Source organism: Bubalus kerabau, chromosome 2 (assembly GCF_029407905.1).
Source record: "Bubalus kerabau isolate K-KA32 ecotype Philippines breed swamp buffalo chromosome 2, PCC_UOA_SB_1v2, whole genome shotgun sequence".
In the NCBI taxonomy this organism is placed as follows: domain Eukaryota; kingdom Metazoa; phylum Chordata; class Mammalia; order Artiodactyla; family Bovidae; genus Bubalus; species Bubalus kerabau.
The window spans coordinates 74,525,513-74,551,085 of record NC_073625.1 but is presented as its reverse complement, the minus strand read 5'-3'; the positions used below and the strand labels follow the sequence as shown (position 1 = coordinate 74,551,085).

General features: G+C 37.6%; 1 long non-coding RNA gene across 1 annotated transcript; it reads right to left on the bottom strand.

Annotated features, from left to right (window-relative positions):
- Positions 1–22,968: 22,968 nt before the first annotated feature.
- On the bottom strand, positions 22,969–23,657 carry LOC129644766 (uncharacterized). The gene is made up of 3 exons (XR_008710972.1): positions 23,476–23,657; positions 23,198–23,371; positions 22,969–23,098 (listed from the first exon to the last, which is right to left on the bottom strand). It is a non-coding gene; the product is annotated as an uncharacterized LOC129644766 (long non-coding RNA).
- Between the last annotated feature and the right edge of the window lie 1,916 nt (positions 23,658–25,573).

The window sequence follows — 25,573 nt, the reverse complement described above, 5'->3', positions numbered from 1 at the left end:
TATCTTTGAGTTCAGAATGAAGATGTGCATATTCATTATCAACTGATGAGTCAGAAATGTCAGAAGATATGTTGTGAAATCTGGGTGTGTTAAGATGGAGGACATGATAGTAATCAAGGTCATATTAATTAATAACAGGAGGAAGCAGAAAGTTGTTGATGTTATAGATTGCCCTTAAATAAATATAAAGTTTTCAGTGTAGATGATGATTTAAAAGACAGGAAAACAAATCACTGCTTTGAATAGAATGATGAAATTGGTAGGACAGTGGTTTTTGTTTTGGGGAGTGGCTCTTGAAGCTGGCTGAAAAGTATCAATAACTTTGAGAGAAAATTTATGGGTATTTGAAAACTAGACCAAGGAGCTGAGACTATTGTTTGTGTTTCTTCTTTATCTGCTGGCTGCTGGTGATGGTGGTATTTTTATTTGAGCAGTAAAGAGAGAGAACACATTTTTATTTGTTTATTTTATGTATTAATTTAGATTTATTCACTAACACTATAGAGAATAAGTGGGAGGATGGAAAAACACTGAAGACACGACAGATAATAGGAAATTATTAAAATGTTAAATAAAATGTTATTTAAGCCTGCACTAAGTTATAGCATAACGTAGTATAAGTAGTCTAAAAATTGGTAGTCACATATCTACACAGGTTTATGTATCTCTTCCTTTAACACATCCTTTTTAAAGATCCATCTCAAAAGTTTTAAATTCCTCAGCGGTGATCAAATATCATTCATTGTCTCTAAGTCTTGACTCAATATAGTTTGATGATCTAGACTAAGAATTTTCTGTATTCTGTTTTGAGTCTCTTGGGAAATAAGCCATGCTACAACAGGACCATGTTGTCAACAGAAAGAGACTAGCAATGCATGAAATTGAGGAAGAAAAAGTAAGAAAGCAGTCTTGATTGTGTTTCTTAACTAAACACAATAAAATTGATCATTGCTGCAATTATTTGGATTCTAAGTCAAATAATTAACTAGACTCTTAATGAAAAAGTGATTTAGGGGAAATGTATTGCTACTAAATCAGAAGTAATGAGAAAACAATATACTTGATTCTATTTTTTCATAGAGAATATTTTAGGGGTTATGGAGAAGTGGGAGAAATAGAGAAACAAACCAAAACTAAATTGAAATCAGAAGTGGAAGGAAAGAATAAATTATTCTTTTAATTAAAACAGAGCTTTATTTTTTTCTTGAGATATACCTTCATAGTTTTAATTTACTTAAATTTTATCAACTTAATCATCTCACAGACTAGTAAAGTAATGCTCAAAATTCTCCAAGCCACTCTTCAGCAGTACGTGAACCTCGAATTTCCAGATGTTCAAACTGGTTTTAGAAAAGGCAGAGGAATCAGAGATCAAATTGCCAACATCTGCTGGATCATGGAAAAAGCAAGAGAGTTCCAGAAAAACATCTATTTCTGCTTTACTGACTATGCCAAAGCCTTTGACAGTGTGGATCACAATAAACTGTGGAAAATTCTGAAAGAGATGGGAATACCAGACCACCTGACCTGTCTCTTGAGAAATCTATATGCAGGTCAGGAAGCAACAGTTAGAACTGGACACGGAACAACAGACTGGTTCCAAATAGGAAAAGGAGTACATCAAGGCTGTATATTGTCACCCTGCTTATTTAACTTATATGCAGAGTACATCATTAGAAACGCTGGGCTGAAAGAAGCACAAGCTGGAATCAAGATTGCCCGGAGAAATATCAATCACCTCAGATATGCAGATGACACCACACTTAATGGCAGAAAGTGAAAAAGAACTAAAGAGCCTCTTGATGAAAGTGAAAGAGGAGAGTGAAAAAGTTGGCTTAAGGCTCAACATTCAGAAAACAAAGATCATGGCAGCAAGTCCCATTACTTCATGGCAAATAGATGGAGAAACAGTGGAAACAGTGGCAGACTTTAATATTGGAGGCTCCAAAATCACTGCAGATGGTGACTGGAGCCATGAAATTAAAAGATGCTTACTCTTTGAAAGGAAAGTTATGACCAACCTAGACAGCATATTAAAAAGAGGAGACATTACTTTGCCAACAAAGATCTGTCTAGTCAAGGCTGTGGTTTTTCCAGTGGTCATGTATGCATGTGAGAGTTGGACTATAAAGAAAGCTGAGCGCTGAAGAATTGATGCTTTTGAACTGTGGTGTTGGAGAAGACTCTTGCGAGTCCCTTGGACTGCAAGGAGATCCACCCAGTTCATTCTAAAGGAAATCAGTCCTGAATATTAATTGGAAGGATGGATGTTGAGGCTGAAACTCCAATACTTTGGCCACCTGATGTGAAGTACTGTCTCATTTAAAAAGACCCTGATGCTGGGAAAGATTGAAGGTGGGAAGAGAAAGCGATGACAGAAGATGAGATGGTTGGATGGCATCACTGTCTCAATGGACATGAGTTTGAATAATCTCTGTGAGTTCGTGATGGACAGGGAGGCCTGGTGTGCTGCAGTCCATAGGGTCATGAACAATGGACATGCCTGAGTGACTAAACTGAAAAATTACATCATAATAAAATGGATAGGAGCATAGAACTCACATATAACAAAACCTTTCCAAAAACAATTTTGAAATAAATATATCACATAACAAATAGCTTAATAAATTTTCTATGAAGTACTAAATTCTAGGCAGTACATATTAGGTCTTCATTAATAAAATATCATCTTACTTATGCTAAATCAAACTTAAACTCTAAGGAAGTTAATGAGAAAATTCCTGGGCTAGTGCAAGAATGTTAGAATTATATAAAAATCAACTCTGAAGTATTGAGACTCTAGATGCCCTCAAGTATTTCTCACAGAATTACTTTTTTCTCCCAGAGAATATTCTCAGCAATGTAAGAGTCTCTAGCAGTTTGAGGGTGATATTTTTACAGCTTTTTGGCAATGTTAATAGTATAAACATCTTTTCTTACATTGTCTTTGGTTTGCAAAACTCTAGGGAGTCACTTTTAGTTGGCCCAATAAGGATAATGTGTATATCATCAATTAGTCACTCACTTTGACTAGAAGACTGAGAATGTGGTGACAGAACTCATATAAGGAGGCTATGACTCCCTTTTAGACAACGTGGGTAAATCACAGAAGAATTCATTCTAAAAATAATGAGAGGCTACTACAGAAGTAGATTGTGCTAGCGTTAGTTGCTCAGTCATGCCTGACTCTTTGCAACCCATAGACTGTAGCCTGCCAGGCTCCTCTGTCCATGGAATTCTTCTGGCAAGATTATTGGAGTGGGATGCCATTTCCTTCTCCAGGGAGACTGTGCTAAGCTGAGAATTAATTAATGTCCATTTACAGGTTTAACCTAACTTTACATGCTAACTATGGTTTTGAAATATATTTCTATTACTTTTTAATAAATGGGAAATTGAGAAAATTTTTAAATTACATGGATTTACAAAATAATATAAAGAAACAAATATGCACAGTTTCTGATGATATGAGGTGTACTTCAGATAAATAAAACATCCAATATTTGACTTGAATTCTACAATTCAAGAATAAACAATATATTGGAATATAACTTTAAAAACAATTGTTTGCATTTTTTATGTACATTTCAAATCAATATCATATAATATAAAACATTCCATGATTTATTTTTCCATACCTAATATGAAGGAAAACTTTAAATATTAGGAAACAGAAAACTTCATCTTAATGCTTTCAGAACATGTCATACATTGAAATAATAAGTAAATTATGCAAGAGATGCAAGCAGGCATGGGTTCAATCCCCCGATCAGGAAGATCTTCTGGAGGAGAGGATGGCAACCCACTCTAGTATTCTTGCCTGGAGAATCCCATGGACAGAGGAACCTGGCAGGCTACAGTCCATAGGGTGCAAAGAGTCAGACACGACTGCAGCAACTGAACTCACACACAACCCTTATATAAATGCCTTTGCTTCTATTCAAGGAATGATGCTAAAGCTGAAACTCCAGTACTTTGGCCACCTCATGTGAAGAGTTGACTCATTGGAAAAGACTCTAATTATGGGAAGGATTAGGGGCAGGAGGAGAAGGGGATGACAGAGGATGAGATGGCTGGATGACATCACCGACTCGATGGATGTGAGTTTGGGTGAACTCCGGGAGTTGGTGATGGATAGGGAGGCCTGGAGTGCTGCAATTCATGGGGTTGCAAAGAGTCGGACACGACTGAGCGATTGAACTGAACTGAACTGAATTTGCTTCTATTAATAATTATATTATCACCACATAATTAAAAAAATGAGGCCTAATACACAGATGACTTGCTTCCTAACCTCTTCATAAATCATGTATAGCACCTCTTCAGAAAGGCCTATGCTCATTTGAACCAAAAACTTATTTCTCAAGACAAGACCAATTACCGTTTCCTCAGTTTATTTTTTTCCATAGACTTCTTAATATCTCATATGTCAGTACTATTTTTTGACTTCTATATTTTTGCTTGCTGTTATCCTCCCAACTAGAAGGTTTTTTTTGGTTTTTTTTTTAGTTTTTAACATTAATGAGACTGGTCATTGCCTTTCCCTTTCCTTCTCTCTGCAGTGAGATGGTAGTACATTTAAAGTTGTATCTTTAATATTCTTTGATTGCAGTTTCCAGTTGGCATATCATGTTGGTGGCTTACTCTTCCCATTGATATGCTGCATTAACTTTATTGACAAATACAGGAAATGTACCTTTTTTAGAATTACAATTCTGATTTCCTATGACAATGAAGACATGATATCATAAAACCTCATTTTAAAGCAATTTCCCTAAATCACATTTAGATCACTACACAGTGAGTTTCACGAGTCTTGTTACCATCATGTGAATTGCTATTTACTACTCTATTTCAAAAATGATAGTTTTATATAATTCATTTTCAGTATCATTTTTGTATATTTACCAAACGAAGCTAGCATGATTTAACAGAATTAACTTCAAAAAGTAAATAATTTTCATTACTTAATATAAGCAATACTTCTGATATTTTTGTTTAACAGGATAAAATTATGAATACATACCTGGACTTATTGGATTTTTGGTAGTATAAATCAATGCCATTGCAAAAAATAGGTTGCAGCAAAATTATGAAATATTTATTCTGTAAAAATAACATCCTGGGTACAGCAAGCCCAATAAAGAGCCATATAACCTTATTTTATTAACATTCACATTTCATTAAATAGTAAATAATTTAACACATATAAGCAATTCACAGAATGTTAAATAGCTATGCTGTTTCTCCACTCATTCCAATTTTATTGATTCTCCTACAAAAGTAAAGCTTAAAGAATAATATAGTATTGTTTATTGTCCATCTTTCCTACAGTTTTCCCATAAGATAACAGATGCACCAAAGAGCAATACGCAAGGAAAAAGCAAATCTTTGTCTTTCATCCCACGTTTAATTAATGATTTCCAAAATATTGCAAGACCTTTTGAAATTCCTGCTTGACTAAATTTGAAGAAAATAGACCATTTTATTGTGTGGATAAATGAGATTCACCCTTTTACAGAATATTATACCTTCCAAATTGTATAAATTATCTGTAATCTTGTTTATATTTCAAGCGTCATTTTTTTTTTTTTTTTGGTCATAGGTCAAAATATTTCCTTCAAACTGTATTTCTACTTTGGTCTTGCTTTCAATGTTTTATCGACAATAGAGCATAGGTTTTTTTCTATCATGTTTCTTCTTCTCCCTTAGCACTTCCAATAGCCATCATCAGGTCCTTGTTACTTCATCCATAAGCAAAATATTCTACAAACTCTTTTTCTTTTCTTAATTTAGCTGTATTATTTCATATCTTGTTTATTCTTAATATTCTTTTGTTTGTATATTCAAAACCATTATACACATTTCAAAATCTAACTTGAGTCAATCTTTTAGTTCTTTGGTAATTCCTTTAAGATGAATCATCTATTTAAATAAAATAATAATAAATAATCTATTTAAACAAAAAAAATAGATAATAAAGACATTTCTGTATTTAAGGAAGGAGAAGTTGTATCTGAGCTTTGGTGTATGGCACATCTTCCTCTTAATCCTCTCCATATCATTTTAAGACTTCAAGTCCATCCTTCAGTGTCTTTAAAAGCCGTATGGGAAAAAAATTAAGATGGAGTTCCAGCAGTAGAAAACAAATCAATATTAAATATTTATAAATGGAGAAGTGGCTGTATAAAACATTGCAGTTACTTCTCTGACTTCATTTGGAATATAAATTTAAACATTAAGTAGAACATATTCTTGAAAACCTAACACTACTATCCTTATTTCACCCTCTATTTATTTTATAAGTACTAGAAAATGTTTTTGTTTTCCCACTAAACTCTTTACCACAGAATATAAGTAGACTTATCTTCATTATTTGAAGAAAATGTCCATCATAATAACATTTTCTACCAGCTTGCTGAATAACATAATATTTTTCTACCGCTTGCTGAATCTGTATTCTTGTTTTCATATGGTTCATCCTACTCTTCAATCAAATTTTGATTGAACATAATTTTCCATTTCTTATTTTGAGTAATTTTTTAAGTCAATCCTCATCACCTGTAACACTCTTTTCTGGTCTCAATCCTTAGACTTAGTTCAAGACAACAGCCTGTGGATATCAGAGTGGGAATACAGTAACAATCTGGACATTTGTTGATTTTGTTACTTTACTAAAATAACTAACATGGGATTTTAAACTTTTATATTGTGCAAGTCACATGATTCTGTCAATAACAATGATACTGGTGGTAAAGAAGAGCTATATTATACATTTATTAGTGAATCATCTGGAAATGAGAGTTTAAGAGATTTCTTCAACATGGATTCTAGAGAGTAGTTGGATTGATTTAAAAAAAAAATCAAACCTGGGCTGGCAACTAGTTTCATACATGATATTTTACATGTTTCAATGCCATTCTCCCAAATCTTCCAACCCTCTCCCTCTCTCTCAGAGTCCATAAGACTGTTCTATACATCAGTGTCTCTTTTGCTGTCTCGTACACAGGGTTATTGTTACCATCTTTCTAAATTCCATATATATGCGTTAGTATACTGTATTGGTGTTTTTCTTTCTGGCTTACTTCACTCTGTATAATAGGCTCCAGTTTCATCCACCTCATTAGAACTGATTCAAATGTATTCTTTTTAATGGCTGAGTAATACTCCATTGTGTATATGTACCATAGCTTTCTTATCCATTCATCTGCTGATGGACATCTAGGTTGCTTCCATGTCCTGGCTATTATAAACAGTGCTGCGATGAACATTGGGGTACACGTGTCTCTTTCCCTTCTGGTTTCCTCAGTGTGTATGCGGATTCATTTTGATATTTGGCAAAACTAATACAATTATGTAAAGCTTAAAAAATAAAATTAAATTAAAAAAAAATAAAAAAATAAAAGGAGACTGATTTCTTAAATAGATAATAAAAATAATAGTCTTGAAAAGGCAATTGGGAGGATGAGTTGTAATGAAGCATTGTAGAATACACTTTAAAGTTGCCTACACTTTCCAGTAACATTGAAGAAGCTGCAGTTGAATGGTTCTATGAAGACTTACAAGACCTTCTATAACCAACACCCCCAAAAGATGTCCTTTTCATTATAGGGGACTGGAATGCAAAGTAGGAAGTCAAGAAACACCTGAAGTAACAGGCAAATTTGGCCTTGGAGTACAGAATGAAGCAGGGCAAAGGCTAATAGAGTTAAGGAAAGTTATGACCAACCTAGACAGCATATTAAAAAGCAGAGACATCACTTTGTCAACAAAGGTCTGTCTAGTCAAGGCTATGGTTTTTCCAGTGGTCATGTATGGATGTGAGAGTTGGACTATAAAGAAAGCTGAGCGCCAAAGAATTGATGCTTTTGAACTGTGGTGTTGGAGAAGACTTTTGAGAGTCCCTTGGACTACAAGGAGATCCAACCAGTCCATCCTAAAGGAGATCAGTCCTGTGTGTTCATTGGAAGGACTGAGCTGAAGCTGAAACTCCAATACTTTGTCCACCTGATGCGAAGAGCTGACTCATTGGAAAAGACCCTGATTCTGGGAAAGATTGAGGGCGGGAGGAGAGGGGGACAACAGAGGATGAGATGGTTGGAGGGCATCACCGACTCAAAGGACATAGGTTTGGATGGACTCCATAAATTGGTGGTGGACAGGGAGGCCTAGCATGCTGCGGTTCATGGGGTTGCAAAGAGTCAGACACGACTGAGCGACTGAACTGAACTGAACACTTTAAAGGACTTCAGAGAAAGCAATATTCTCACAAGCCAGTACTGGATTAGAATGCAATTTTACTTGAAGACATATCATGAAGTTTAGCAGACTCAGTGCAAGAAGCTGTAGGAGTCCAAAGGGATGGAATTTTGAATACAATAAGAAATATAAAAGAAGCAAAAGAGACAAAAGTCTGGGTGATGATAAATGATGAATTTTAGATTTCAGATGCTTAGGTAAAACTATGGAAAGCATGGTGGAATTATTTCTTCCATTCTCTTAGGGGAAATTGGCCTGTTTCTTCTTCTTCTTCTTTTTTTTTTTTAAGTTGTGAAGCAAGATGAGCTGTGACTTGAGTGAGAGAAGGTCAGATAGAAGCAAACTTAAGCTTTGTGGACATCTTTTATGAGTGCCTGTAAAGATGTTAGCTGGAGAAATTCTAACTGCTTGCATTTGGAGCTCTGAAAGTAGAGCTTTAACTATGTACAGATTTTTTTTCGATCTCCTTTATATACCTGAAGGCTAATTTTGTTAAATGCTAGGTAGTCAAGAATATCTTCTTTTTCAAATATTTCTGCCAAACATGTTGGAAAAGAAAGGAATGGGAAGTTATTATGTATCTATCTCCATATAGCTCTCTCACATAACTCTCTTTAGGAGAGAAAATGAGAAAGTGGATCTATCTTTTGCCCAGAGTGGGGGAAAAAAGTTTTTAGGTTTGTATTTTTCACTTTTCATTCTCTTCAATATTGGTCTACTTGTTCAGCTTCCTCCCAACTCTTTCTGCTTGGTATGTTTCAATTATCAATCTCTGTTTTCTCTTATTTATCTAAGAGGACATTTTCTCTTCTAGGCTCCTGCATTTGTCCATGCTATTCCCTCTGATGACAGGCCACTATCCATTCCTTCACTTCTCCACTTCATCTCCATGCTAACTCCTATTCAACTTGAAATCTGAAAAAGTAACTGTTATTTCTCCAGAATAGGCTTCCTAAGAAATTCAAGTTGCTTTGACATTTGGCCTCATGGTCCTCTAAACAAATACCAATCTGTAATTAAATATTAGCTTTTTAATATATGTCTGCATCACACACAAGGCTATAAGTTCAATGAGTTAAAGCATCACCTATTTGTGTGCATATAATTTAGTTACTTTTATACTTTAATCACTTGGCATACTAGCTGACCAAAATAGCAAACCATTATTTAGCATATGTAAATCAAATAATATCAACCAATGGTTTTAAATGCTGAGCATACTAGAGCGACTACACTTCTTAAAATTCATCCCAAATAAATTATTAAAGATTGATCAAATATTCAGAAGAATGAACTCACAGCATTTTTATAAAAGAAAAAAATTTGAATACATAGTCAAGTTAAGAAACAGGGGATTGGATAAATACATTTTTAAGTCATAAAGTGAAATGTCAAACAAGTAATATGTTGTTGGAGACTATACGTTAGTTATTTCAAAACATATCTACCATCTGTCTGTCTGTCTTTCCATCCCTCTACTTATTATCTTCTATAACAGATATAAGCTAAATATAAGTATTGAGTTATCCTTGTACTTTTTAAATTTCCTAACCTTTCAATGATATCAAGAGAGGAGTAAAATATGGTTTAAAGCAATGAGATTCAGACCATACTAACTACTCTTTATTAACTGTAATTTAAAAGTGTTCCTTGTAGAAAATCTTTATTCTTTAAAGTTGACAACATGTTTGGTTAGGTAAGGAATAACATGTTTTATTCTCTGAAATCTCAACTGTGGTTATTATAAATTTGGCCTAAATAAATAGTATACTGAATATGTACACAGCAGCAAATTTAAAGATACATAACGTTGGAGAGCAAGATTTCCTAAAGGTTTTAATACATCCGAATGAGATGGATTTATTCAATTAAATTTGGCAATAAAAGTAAAATATCAGTGTCTACCTTATTATAATTAATGTATTGTGAGTAGCTGTAAAATAGAAATGTTGTAGAAGGGACAGCTAAGCCTGTCAGTAATAAATCAACCCTTTAAGAGAAATGCTCTACACTTCATGGTTGAGAACTGGAGAGGTATCAGGCTCATACCACACTCTTTACTTAGGGAGGTTCAATCTTGCTATTTTTTGTATTTCATATTTTGTGTTAATACTGAAAATATCAAGATATTTTCTATCTGAAAATATCAGATAGAGGCAAACTTAAGTTGCTTTTCTGAATGAGGAGAGCAGTTTTAAATATCTGTTGTTTGATGAGGTTATTAAACGAAGGTGACAGTCATTTATGGAGTGTAAGCATCTGTGTAGGGGGTATGTTGGAAAGATTATTGTCTCAACTTTATTCTTTGTGAACCTGTCTGGTTTTTCTACAACACCTATGAGCTAATACTTTCAAAGTCCTAGTTAAAATGCAAATATGCAATCTGAGATAAATACAAGCTACAAAAGACATTTTCATTCATTAGCATGTCAACCCAAATCAGCTTGTCTGATTAATCAACATTTATACTTTACAACCTTTCAAGTGTATAAAATAAGATGTCAATTTAAAAATTGTACTGAAAAAGTTGCCTCAAAATATATTTAAAGAAGCTTCTATCTTTGAAAATTTTCAATAAAGTGTTCATTAGTGCTCTGTTTTCCTCACCTCTTTACTCTCAGGAGCCTCAAAGTTAGAAGGAAATGAATTATCACCATGTATTATATTAAGTGCTTTGCTAGCACTGAATAACTGATTTACAAAACATGCCCCACTACAAAACAGGCTTTATAGTTTGCATTGTACAAAGAAGGTGTAAGCATAGGTAAGGTAAATGGTTGTGGTGGTGGTGGTGGCTATTTAGTCACTCAGTTGTTTCAGACTCCTGCGACCTCTTGGGCCATAGTCCACCAGGTTCCTCTGTCCATGCGATTTTCTAGCCAAGAATACTGAAGTAAGTTGCCATTTCCTTCTCCAGGGGAATCTTCCTGTCCCAGGGATCATATCCACATCTCCTGCATTGCAAGTGGATTCTTTACCGCTGAGCCATCAGAGAAGCCCAAGGTAAATCAGACTCAGGTATAAATTAATGAATTAAAAAGTTGTATGTCTAACTTTAAACATCTTTCTGAAATTTTCTAATGCTAGTAATTTAGAAAGGAAATTAAAGTTTTAATACCTTATTCTATGCTCAATAATCTAAAATCATTAATAAACACTAAATTTATAATGTGTGTACCACATTTATGATACAATATATATGATTTTATTGTTTTAAAATAACATCATTTGGTCCAACCTTAATTTTAGGGAAGAACATTGCTGTACAATCTCACAATGAATATCCAAAACATAGTTTCAGAATGCACTCAAGGTGATAAGCCCTTGAAAAGATCAAAATGTGCTTATTCTGCAAAGATAAAGTGAAGTAAACATGATTATCTATAACAAGTTTAACCAATGATGAGTGTATGCTCACATAGAGTGCCCTGACACAACTGCAAGATAAAATTTTTTAAAAGAACCAATAAAATCTAAGATTGTGATAGTACCAAAAATTCAGCTGATAAAAAAGTTTCACTTATTTGTAGACTCTGCCTGATTTTTCACATTAAATATTAGATGATTTTTTAATCCCATTAAGTTTATTTTTTAAATATATTTTAAAAGGGAGCAGTTATTAAACTATGGCATTCAATATATGTAATAAATGTTAATATAAAGATTATTAGATATTATCCAACCAAGGTATAAATTAGATCTAAATATATGTGTGTCTAATATATTTTATTTAGGTAATAAATGCATGTTTAGGAGACATATAAATCCATATATACATATATCTATATAATTTAGCTTATAGACTTTAGTATATCTTTTGGCAATTGATACCAAATATTGGTATCTGCTAGTGTTTGTTAAAATATACAAAGGTAAAAATTTTTTTTCTCAATGTAATATTTTTGTTTGTACTCTCATATGTTGTAGGACATCACTAATAAATTAGACCTGAGAATATTAGCACTATTTCAAAGGATTTTTTTCTTAGTGTAGTTAATGGGTATATACAAGTTCATAAGGCAATAGTCAGAAATCAGTGTATATTTTTAATACTATTTTACAATAAAACTTTTTAATAAAGTATTTAAAACTTTAAAAAAATTATTTTAAGGATTACTGGGATGTCAGCTTCTGGCCAACATGGAGTAACAGGCACTGCTCTGCTAGAAATATCCTCAAACCAAATCGTTTTGTAAAATACTAGACAAAAGGCATTGGAGGACAGTGATTCCTGAATGATGAATAACAAATGAAGTAAGCTCTCCCTTTCCCCTAGATTCTAGTCTTGGGAAAATATTTAGGCTGTGATGTGGTGGTTTAGTTGCTAAGTTGTGACTGACTATGGCAACCCCATGGACTGTAGCCCATCAGGCTCCTCTGTCCATGGAGTTCTCCAGGCAAGAATATGGGAGTGGGTTGCCATTTCCTTCTCTAGGGGATCTTCCTGATCCAGGGATCAAAACCAGGTCTCTTGTGTTGCAGGCAATCTCTTTACCAGCTGAGCCCCCAGGGAAGCCCTAGTCTATGATGTAATGAGACCAAATTAAGATAGAGTGCCTCATCTGGAAGACAGTGCTACATATTTGGGGAGAGAAAAGGGGCTGGAGTTTGCAGATCAGATACTGGCAAGGTGAGGGCTGGGTAGAAAACGAACTCTAGAGTTTGCAAAGGGTCCTTTTCAACACAGTACTCTGGTATTGAGTACTGACCCACAAATAAATGTGAATATCTAACCAAAGCTGGAGATATGAGCACTGGAAGAATTACAGAACTCACCTAGGGCTTGGAAGTGTACCTTGCCTCCAGCCAAACTAGGTACCTCCTGTGATACTGTGATTTATAGAAGTTATTTATATATGGTCTTCATTCTCATTTCTGGCATAGAATGCCTAAAAACTCTTGGAATTTCTTAAGTGATGAGAGTGATAGAGTTGTCTTTTATTTATTTATTTTATATTAATAAGGTGACTTTTGAAAAGCACCTAAAAGACTGAGCTGATTGCCTTTGGAGCCAAGCATGTGATTACAGGCTTGGAACTTAAGTCCCACCACCAACTTCTCGGAAAGGGAGAGGAGCCCATAGGTTGACTGTCACTAATAGTTAATGAATTAATCAACTATGCCTATTGCATGAAGCTTCCATAAAACCCTAAAAGGATGAGTTTTACGGGTTTCCTTTTCCCTGAACATGTGGAGGTACAGGGACGGTGGCAAGCCTGGAGAATACATTAAAGCTCAGTGCCCTTTCCCTAAACCTTGCCTTATAATCTGTTGCATTTGGCTGTTCATGATTTATATATGTCTATAATAAATTAGTAACTTAGCGAATCAAATGTTTCTCTGAGTTCTGTAAACTTCTCCAGCAGTTTAATCAGACCAAAGGAGGGGTCCTGGGAACCTCTGATTTATAATCATTTGGTTAGAAGCACAGGGCTTGTGATCGGTATCTGAAGTGAGGATGGAGGGCAGTGTTGTAGGACTGAACCCTTCACCCATGAAGTCTGATGCTGTCAGACATCTGGTAAAAAGTGACAGAATTGAGACGAATTGTAGGACACCCAGCTAGAATCTCAAAAACTTCTCCTTGGTGTGGAAAAAACCCCTGAACTTCCTCCTGCCAACATACACATTGGCACATTGGAACTGGGCCCAGGAGTCCAAAAGGATCTCAAGATTCATAAGGCTTTGGGGGGAATGTTCAGAAGGTCTTGCTAGTTAGAGGAGAATACTAGTTGGCATTGACAACTGAATGTTGAGTTAGAAATGCAGAATCTCTGCCCCACCCAGATTTACTGAAACAGATTATTCATTTTTAACAAATTCTACTGGTGATCGATAATACATGTTAAAGTTTGGAAGGCACAGGATTACGCAATATTACCTTTGATTCAGTAGATGGTGAAGTCCATTAGGATGACATACCTAACATATTCACTTTTATCTTATGTATTAATGAGTGAATTTGCTCAATAAATCATCTGAAATTAGTGTCACGTTTAACAGCTATTTTAAAGGGATATGGGGCAGAGTATGAGAGGAAAAGGGGGGTTATGGGAGATAGTTTACCAATAACAGATGCATTAAACAATAAGAGAATGAAATTATGGCTGATAGAAAATAACAATAAAATTTGGAATTTAGGGTGAGAATTGATTTTTAATCCTTTTGGATGGCTTCAGATTATTCCCTTAACCTTTGTTCAGTCTTGGCGACATGGATTATTTTTTATATGCAGCATCTGGTTGTATATTAAAATCCCTATATTATAGGAAGTGGACTGTGCAGAAGGGCGCCGGCTGCGACGGACTGTGCAGAAGCATGGCCGAGAGGAGCTACCCCTCGCCCAAGGTCAGGGGAGGCGGCCTAGAGGAGCAACTCCACATCCATGGAGCAGTGGCTGTGCAGGAGGGCCGAGAGGAGCTACTCCAAGTTCACAGTCAGGAAGGGCGGCTGTGAGGAGATACCCCTTGTCCAAGGTAAGGAGCAGCTGCTGTGCTTTGCTGGAGCAGCCATGAAGAGATACCCCACGTCCAAGGTAAGAGAAACCCAAGTAAAATAGCAGGTGTGGTGAGAGGGCATCAGAGGGCAGACACACTGAAACCATAATCAGAAAACTAGTCAATCTAACCACATGGACCACAGCCTTGTCTAACTCAATGAAACTAAGCCATGCCCTGTGGGGCCACCCAAGATGGACAGGTCATGGTGTAGAGGTCTGACAGAATGTGGTCCACTGGAGAAGGGAATGGCAAACCACTTCAGTATTTTTGCCTTGAGAACCCCATGAACAGTATGAAAAGGCAAAATGATAAGATACTGAAAAAGAAACTCCCCAGGTCAGTAGGTGCCCAATATGCTACTGGAGATCAGTGGAGAAATAACTCCAGAAAGAATGAAGGGATGGAGCCAAAGCAAAAAGAATACCCAGCTGTGGATGTGACTGGTGATAGAAGCAAGGTCTGATGCTATAAAGAGCAATATTGCATAGGAACCTGGACTGTTAGGTCCATGAATCAAGGCAAATTGGAAGTGGTCAAACAGGAGATGGCAAGAGTCAACGCCTACATTCTAGGAATCAGCTAACTAAAATGGACTAGAATGGGTGAATTTAACTCAGATGATCATTATATTTAGTACACTGGGCAGGAATCCCTTATAAGAAATGGAGTAGCCATCATAGTCAACAAAAGAGTCCAAATGCAGTACTTGGATGCAATCTCAAAAACGACAGAATGATCTCTGTTCGTTTCCAAGGCAAACCATTCAATATCACAGTAATTCAAGTCTATGCCCCAACCAGTAATGCTGAAGAAGCTGAAGTTGAATGGTTCTGAAAGGTTGTTGTTGAATTACGCAAAGACACCGGGATTCTTGGCCCCCGGAGGAGATGAATTCAATCCGGGGCCAGAGATGAGGCTTGATCGCTCAGAGCTTTTGTGTAATAAATTTTATTAAAGTATAAAGGAGATAGAGAAAGCTTCTGACATAGGCATCAGAAGGGGGCAGAAGAGTACCCCCCTGCTAGTCTTCAGTTGGATGTTGTATAGTCACTAGCAGTCTGTTAGTGAAAGAAAGGAATGTCTTAAAATTCAGAATGGCACCAGGCCTCTCACCCATAAGATGCATTTTGGGATAATCTTGGCACCAAATGGTTTATCCTGGGCCATAAAATGATTAACTTGAATCTTGAAGAAGGGCAAACCACCATACAAATAGTTTCATTTACATAGATTAGGGGAACAATATCTGAGTATAACATACTGGTTTGTCAGGTAGGTTCTGAGCCAAGAGGCAGAACCAACTTGAAGACAGAGTTTGGGGTAAATGCATAGTGCATTAGCATAGCTTAAGACAAACATTTCCATAAGAAAAAGGCATTGGTTATCTCTAGGTTTGAGAATAGTTAACTTCAGGTGAAACCTGGTATCATTATGGCAACACAGTGTTTTAAGAGAAACCTCCTTTTAAATTTGTACAGAGAAGGAAAAAAATATCGCTAGTTTTTTTGCTCCTGCTGCTTAAGAGAGATAAATATGTCTGACACTTGTAGGCTATTTCCTCCCTTTGGAGACCCCTGGCCTTCCTGCCTGTTACCCTCTCAGTTCTATGAAGACCTACAAGACCTTTTAGAACTAACACCCAAAAAAGATTTCCTTTTCATTATAGGGACTGGAATGCAAAAGTAGGAAGTCAAGAAACACCTGGAGTAACAGGCAAATTTGGCCTGGGAATATGGAATGAAACAGGGCAAAGACTAATAGAGTTTTGCCAAGAGAACGCACTGGTCATAGCAAACACCCTCTTCCAACAACACAAGAGAAGACTCTATATATGGACATCACCAGATGGTTAACACTGAAATCAGATTGATTATATTCTTTGCAGCCAAAGATGGAGAAGCTCTATACAGTCAGCAAAAATAAGACTGGGAGCTGACTGTGGCTCAGATCATGAACTCCTTATTGCCAAATTCAGACTGAAATTGAATAAAGTAGGGAAAACCACTAGACCATTCAGGTATGACCTAAATCAAAACCCTTATGATTATACAGTGGAAGTAAGAAATAGGTTTAAGGGCCTAGATCTGATAGATAGAGTGCCTGAGAACTATGGACAGAGGTTTGTGACATTGTTCCACCATCACCGTGAAAAAGAAATGCAAAAAAGCAGAATGGCTGTCTGGGGAGGCATTACAAATAGCTGTGAAAAGAAGGGAAGTGAAAAGCAAAGAAGAAAAGGAAAGATATAAGCATCTGAATGCAGAGTTCCAAAGAATAGCAAGAAGAGATAAGAAAGCCTTCCTCACCAATCAATGCAAAGAAATAGAGGGAAACAACAGAATGTGAAATGGCAACCCACTTCAGTATTCTTGCCTGGGAAATCCCATGGACAGGGGAGCCTGGTGGGCTACAGTCTATGGGTCACAAAGAGTTAGACACGACTTAGTCACTGAACAACAACAATGACAACATTTTGGTTGGGTATTTTAAGGGAAATTTGAAGGAAAGGTGTTTTAGTCATTAGTAATTTGTTATTGGAGAAGGCAATGGCAACCCACTCCAGTACTCTTGCCTGGAGAATCCCATGGACAGAGGAGCCTGGTAGGCTGCAGCCCATGGGATCGCGAAGAGTCAGACATGACTGAGCGACTTCACTTTCACTTTTCACTTTTCACTTTCATGCATTGGAGAAGGAAATGGCAACCCACTCCAGTGTTCTTGCCTGGAGAGTCCCAGGGACTGGGGAGCCTGGTGGGCTGCTGTCTATGGGGGTCACACAAAGTCGGACACGACTGAAGCGACTTAGCAGCAGCAGCAGCAGCAGCAGCAGCAGAGATCTTTTCAAGAATATTAGAGATACCAAGGGAAAATTTCATGCAAAAATGGGCTCGATAAAGGAAAGAAATGGTATGAACCTAACAGAAGCAGAAGATATTAAGAAGAGGTGGCAAGAATACACAGAAGAACTGTACAAAAACAATCTTCATGACCAAGATAATCATGATGGTGTGATCACTCACCTAGCCAGACATCCTGGAATGTGAAGTCAAGTGGGCCTTAGAAAGCATCACTGCGAACAAAGCTAGTGGAGGGGATGGAATTCCAGTTGAGCTATTTCAAATCCTGAAACATGATGCTGTGAAAGTGCTGCACTCTATATGCCAGCAAATTTGGAAAACTCAGCAGTGTCACAGGACTGGAAAAGTTCAGTTTTCATTCCAATCCCAAAGAAAGGCAATGCCAAGAATGCTCAAACTACCGCACAATTGCACTCATCTCACATGCTAGTAAAGTAATGCTCAAAATTCTCCAAGCCAGGCTTCAGCAATACTTGAACCGTGAACTTCCAGATGTTCAACCTGGCTTTAGAAAAGACAGAGGAACCAAAGATCAAATTTCCAACATCCACTGGATCATGGAAAAAGCAAGAGAGTTCCAGAGAAACATCTATTTCTGCTTTATTGACAATGCCAAAGCCTTTGACTGTGTGGATCACCACAAACTGTGGAAAATTCTGAAAGAGGTAGGAATACCAGACCATCTGACCTGCCTCTTGAGAAACCTGTATGCAGGTCAGGAAGCAACAGTTAGAACTGGACATGGAACAACAGACTGGTTCCAAATAGGAAAAAGGAGTTCGTCAAGGCTGTATATTGTCACCCTGCTTATTTAACTTATATGCAGAGTACATCATGAGAAACGCTGGACTGGAAGAAGCACAAGCTGGAATCAAGATTGCCGGGAGAAATATCAATAACCTCAGATATGCAGATGACACCACCCTTAGGCAGAAAGTGAAGAGGAACTAAAAAGCCTCTTGATGAAAGTGAAAGAGGAGAGTGAAAAAGTTGGCTTAAAGCTCAACATTCAGAAAACGAAGATCATGGCATCCGGTCCCATCACTTCCTGGGAAATAGATGGGGAAACAATGGAAACAGTGTCAGACTTTATTTTTTTGAGTTCCGAAATCACTGCAGATGGTGATTGCAGCCATGGAATTAAAAGATGCTTACTCCTTGGAAGGCAAGTTATGGCCAACCTAGATAGCATATTCAAAAGCAGAGACATTACTTTGCCAACAAAGGTCTGTCAAGTCAAGGATATAGTTTTTCCAGTGGTCATGTGTGGATGTGAGATTTGGACTGTAAAGAAAGCTGAGTGCTGAGGAATTGATGCTTTTGAACTGTGGTGTTGGAGAAGACTCTTGAGAGTCCCTTGGACTGCAAGGAGATCCAACCAGTCCATTCTAAGATCAGTCCTCGGTGTTCTTTGGAAGGACTGGTGCTGAGGCTGAAACTCCAATACTTTGCCACCTCATGCGAAGAGTTGACTCATTGGAAAAGACTCTGATGCTTCGGAGGGTTTGGGGGCAGGAGGAGAAGGGGACGACAGAGGATGAGATGGCTGGATGGCATCACTGACTCGATGGACATGAGTTTGAGTGAACTCTGCGAGTTGGTGATGGACAGGGAGGCCTGGTGTGCTGTAATTCATGGGGTCACAATGAGTCGGACACGACTGAGTGACTGAACTGAACTGATTATAGGAAGTGCTAAATAAGTGCTTGCTATATGAAGGGATACAAGTTTTTATACTTCTAATTATTTTAAGTTTATTGCAGCATGAACCACACAATTTTGATCTAGCATTACCAGTCAATTTCAGTTATTTAATAAAAAATATTGCACTGTTGAGTCAGTTAGTAACTGGAAATTTTGAATCTCATGGAATCCAGTAGGCATGGATAAGCTTTGCTGATATTTTTATATACTAAGATGAAAGTGTGAAGTCGCTCAGTCTTGTCCAACTCTTTGAGACCCCATGGACTGTAGCCTACCAGGCTCTACCGTCCGTGGGATTTTTCAGGCAAGGGTACTGGAATGGGTTGCCATTTCCTTCTCCAGGGAATTTTCCTGACTCAGGGATTGAACCTGGGTCTCCAATCGAACCTGGGTCTCCTGCATTGTAGGTAGATGCTATACCCTTTATGCCACCAGGGAAGCACTAAGATGAAAGATAAAAACAAATCACTTCAGGATCTATGATGCAGTTAACATTTATAAGCTGTAAAACACTCATTTTCCACTCATAATAAATTTCTGAAAACTGTGCTTATGACAACAATCTTCTACTATTTTCTAAGTAATTAATGCTCATGATAACAGTCCTCTAGAATTTTCTAAGATTGACATACATAGTTAATCTTTTAAAAACTATCTATCCTATTTTAATTGCCTTGCATATTAGACTATGTGGGATTCTACACAGCATAAATCTCATCTTAAAATTTTGCATATGCTGTTTTAGTTACTTTGCAAGCATAATAACTATTTCTTTATGTAGGAGCAGTGTTAGCTAACCCTTGCAAGGCAAGTAGCATATTATATATAGAACAGAAGCAATTCTAGACACATGGTGAGTTGCTTAACAAGTATTTATTGAAGGAGTAAATGTATTCAATATTTGCATTAGTAAATGTATAACCCATGAAGGTAAGTTAGTGTGTAAAGGAAGAAAACACAATAATAGATTTCTGTGGATCTATAAGATTTTAAGTGGATAATTTCATATGAAATAGTGGCATATTTAATAAATGACAATTTTTTCTGCTTTTTATTTGATGTATATATTAATCAGGCTTCTCTGGTGGCTTAGCTGGTAAAGAACCTGCCTGCAATGCTGGAGACCTGGGTTCAATCCCTGAGTTGGGAAGATCTGCTAGAGAAGGGAATGACTCTCCACTTCAGTATTCTGGCCTGGAGAATTGCAAGGGCTTAGCAAAGAGTCAGACACAACTGAGTGACTTTCACTTTCACTTTCTATATTAATCAGTATCTCAGCTACAATCACAAAATATGCTGTTTGCTAATTCACACAGCTAAAATTTAAATAATTTTATACTAAATTTTGACATAATTATCAGCCTGGGACTTTTATTTTTTCCACTGAAATTTTGTCCCTTATATATTATGTTGTAATTTTCTCAACTACTAATAAGATACTTAATGCCTTTAGCCATTAATTAGCAGCAGTGAATTCTCTCCTAGACCCTATTCTAAGTATGTGGCTGGTGATACATAATACACAATCAAAATATGTCAAAAAAATACTAGTGCATTTCTCAAAATTATTGTATTTTCTAAAATACCCTAAAACCAGGACATGGTGCTTGAGTAGCATTCAGACAGGATTTAGAATCTTATATTTATTACACACATGTATTTTCTGGCATGTATATTGTACATACAGAGTTCATAGAAAATTTAAGTTACTACACAGAGACTAAAGAAAAAAAGGAAAGACATATTCCAATTGGAGGTGAGGAATACATTTTATTGAGTGTTTTGTCCATAGAGGTTTCCATTTAGATCAATACAGTCTCTGTCAAATGTATTTCTTTTACTGGAAAATTTGTAGACTTCTTTTTCTATAGGACAGCAACATTTCCTTGCTACCTACTATCACTGCAGTTATTTTTTTTAATTTGCTCTGTTAATGTTTTCAATTATGTAAGATTTTAAAATTACCTTGTTCTCCACTCCCAATTCATTTTATTTTTTTTTTCAGTTATGGCTAATGGTCAAATTTACTGAGAACTAGCTAGTGGAAACCTAATCCCTATGATAGTCAAAACCAAAAATAATATGTTCGTCATGTTTAAGAGATGAGATAGTTATTCAAAGTGCTGCCTATTATGAAAAGAAAATAAAAACAGTCAGTATTGGTAAGAGAGCTTTTTAAAGTGGAGCTGCTAGGCCACTGAGGAAGTGTTACTTATGCACTTCTCAGCCTGGATGGAAACTGAACTTTGATCACTTGCTGTCTTAATTCAGGCAGCCAGAATATCTGCTCAATGTTCCAGAAACTCAAGATAATTATCAGATCGTTACCCTAAAATAACTCACAATATATCCTGTTGGGACAAACATGTCTTTTATTGAAGCAGGTCAATCATAATTCTTGCCAGACAACTTTAACAACCTTGTGGGTTTTGCCTTTATAAACCGTTGACTCTTTTCTTCCTTGGAACACTCTGGGTTTTATCTGAATCTGTGCCTCCAAAATAGCAATTTCTGAGACTCCAAATAAACTCTTTTCCAACCTGTGTTTCTTGATCAACATTATAATGCTGTGATATAGTAAGAAATATATATTTGGTCTTCATCATGTCTCTGATTCCTGGCAAAGAGCTCTTAAAACACTTGTAGTCTTGAGTAACAAGGAAGAGGGGAACATCTTTTGTTATTTGCAATAAACCCCTTTCGAACTGAACTGAGCCTGTCTAATAAAATGACTCTTGAAGGACCCCTGGATAGCTTTGGGATGGTTGAAGGAGGAACCAGCCAAGTGAGTAGAGATTTGGAACTTTTAGCCCCACACTCTGACCTCAATGAAGAAAATGGCACTGGAGATTGAGCTAGCTAATAGTCAGTCATGCCTACACCATGGAACCTCAATATTCTAAACAACATGGGTTCAAGTAGCTTCCAAAAGTGGCATCCTTTACTGAAACAGAAGCTCCTATCTCAATACTCTACCAAACACCTCCCTTCATACTACTTCCTCTGGCCATTCATTTGTGTGCTTTATAGTATTGTTTATAATAAACTGGTGTGTGTGCATGCTTAGTCATGTCTGACTCTTTGAGACCCCATGGGCTGTATCCTGCCAGACTCCTGTCTATAGGATTTCACAGGCAATAATACTGGAGTGGGTTGCTATTTATTTCTCCAGGAGATCATCTCAACCCAGGGATAGAACCTGTATCTCCTACATCTCCTGCATTGGCAGGTGGATTCTTTACCACTGAGACATAGGGTAGTAGGAAGTAAATTTTCCTTGAGATCAGTGAGCCTTTCTAGCAAACCCTGATGAGGGAGTTTTGGCACCACCTGCTTTATAGCCAATAGGCCAGAAGAAATGAGAGACCTGAGACTTGTGACTGACACCAGAAGTGGAAATGGTCTTGTGGAATTGAGCCCTTAACCTGTGGAATCTGCTCTGACTCTTGGTAGTTAGCATCAGGATTGGATTGGCTTTTTAGGACACAGTTGGTGTATGAAGAGAGTTGAAGAACTGCTTTGGAGGAAAAAACTACATATTTGGTGTCAAACATGGTTGTAGGTACAAAGAGATCTTTCTAACTTAAAGTTTATTAGCTCTAAATCATTATTACATAAATGACATAAACAAATCTTGGTTTGCAGTAGTGCTAGTAGTAGGGTTAGTAAGTCCTGAACCTTATGGAGTAGAAGGACATGTGCTCATCTTCTCCCATAAGAACACCAAAATTGCAACTCTCTGCTGAACAACCATCAGCAGGAGAAAGTTGGATCCTGCTAAAAAAAAGACATACCTCATGTCCAAGGGCAAAGGAGAAGCCCCAACAAGACAGTAGGAGCGGTGAAATTGCATTTAGAATCAAACTTCATACCCACCAGAGACACTCAGAGGATGCAAGCAAAACTTTGTGTACATCAGGACCCAAGGAAAGGAGCAGTGACCCCCACAGGAGACTGAGCCAGACCTGTCTTTGAGAGTTAAGTGTCTCCTGCAGAAGCACAGCTCAGCAGTAGCCTGCCAGGGGGACAGGGATTCTGGCTGCAGCAGACCTGGGAGGAGGAGCGTGTGGTATAAGTCCTCTTGGAGGAGGTTGCCATTATCCCCACTGTAGAGCCACTGATCAGACAACCCACAAACTGGAGAAAAATTATACCAAAGAAGTTCTTCAGTTCAATTCAGTTCAGTCACTCAGTTGTGTCCGACTCTTTGTGACCCCATGGACTATAGCACGCAAGGCCTCCCTGTCCATCACAAACTCCTGGAGTTTACTCAGACTCATGTCCATTGAATCAGTGATGCCATCCAACCGTCTCATCCTCTGTTGTCCCCTTCTCCTCCCACCTTCAATCTTTCCCAGCATCAGTCTTTTAAATGAGTCAGTTCTTCGCATCAGGTGTTCTTACACTGTGCAGAAGAACTTCTTGCACTGTTGCAAAAGTTCTAGAACCCACAACAGGTTTTTCAACCTGGGAATCTGACAAAGGGACTGAGAACCCCCCAGGGAATTTGTCTTTGAAGGCAGTGGGATTTGATTACAGAACTTCTACAGCACTGAGGAAACAGACTCTTGGAGGGCACAAAAAAAACCTTATGTGAAACCAGGACCCAGGAGAAAGAGCAGTGACCCCACAAGAGACTGAGCCAGATTTTCCTGTGAGTGTCCAGGAGTCTCCAGCAGAGACATGGCTCCACAGTGGCCTGTGGTGAGGTCAGGAACACTGAATACAGCAGTCCTGGGAGCTGTGGCTTGCTGTTATAATACCTGAACGAGGTCACCGTTACCACCTTTACCCCTACCATATTTTGGCCTCAGGCCGAGCTACAGGGAGGGAATCCAGCCCCACCAATCAGCAGAAAATTAGATTAAAGGATTACTGAGCATGGCCCTGCACAGAGAGCAAGACCCAATTTCCCCCACAGCCAGTTTCTCCCATCTATTAAAAAACCAAAGATGTTACTTTAGGGACAAAGGTCAGTATAGTCAAAGCTATGGCTTTTCCAGTGGTATGTATGGATATGAGAGTTGAACCATAAAGAAAACTGAGCACCAAAAAATTGATGCTTTTGAATTGTGGTATTTGAGAAGAGTTCTGGCTCTTGACATGCTCTAGGAGAGCAAGCAGATCAAACCAGTCAATCTTAAAGGAAATCAGTCCTGAATATTCATTGGAAGGACTGATGTTGAAGCTGAAGTGCTGATATTTTGGCCACCTGATCCAAAGAGCTGACTCATTGGAAAAGATCCTGATTCTGGGAAAGATTGAAAGCATGAGGAGAAAGGGATAACAGAGGATGAAATAGTTGGATGGCATCACTGACTCTATGGACATAAGTTTTATCAAGCTCCGGGAGTTAGTGATAGACAGGGAACCCTGTTGTGCTGCAGTGCCTGGGGTCACAAAGTCAGACACAACTGAGTGACTGAACTGAAATGAGTTCCTCCCATCAGGAAGCTTCCACAAGTCTCTTTTTCTCATCCATCAGAGGGCAGACAGAATGAAAACCACAATCACAGAAAACTAATCAAACTGATCAAATGGATCACAGCTTTGTTTAACTCAATGAAACTGAGTCGTGGTGGAGAGTTCTGACAAAACATGGCCCATTGGACAAGGGAATGGCAAACCACTTCAGCATTTTTGCCTTGAGAACCCCATGAAAGGTATGAAAAGACAAAAAGATATGACACTTGAAGATGAACTTCTCAGGTCGGTAGGTTCCCAATATGCCAATGGAGGAGTGGAGAAATAGTTTCAAAAGGAATAAATAGGCTGAGCCAAATTGGAAACAATGCACAAGTGTGGATGTCTCTGGTTGCAAAGTAAGGTCTGATGCTGTAAAGAACAATATTGCATAGGAACCTAGAATGTTAGGTCCATGAATCAAGGCAAATGGAAGTGGGTAAAAAGGAGATAATAAGAGTGAACATCTACATGTGATGATTAGTGAACTAAAATGGGCCAGAATGAGTCAGTGAGTGAAATCACTCAGTCGTGTCTGACTCTCTGGGACCCAGTGGACTGTAGCCTGCCAGGTTCCTCTGTCCATGGAATTCTCCAGGCAAGAATACTGAAGTGGGTTGCCATTCCCTTCTCCAAGGAGTCTTCCCAACCCAGGGATGGAACCTAGGTGTCCCACATTGCAGATGGATTCTTTATCATCTGAGCCACCAAGAAAGCCCAACATGGTGGACTGGAATGGGTGAATTTAATTCAGATGACCATTATATCTACTCTTGTGGGCAAGAATCC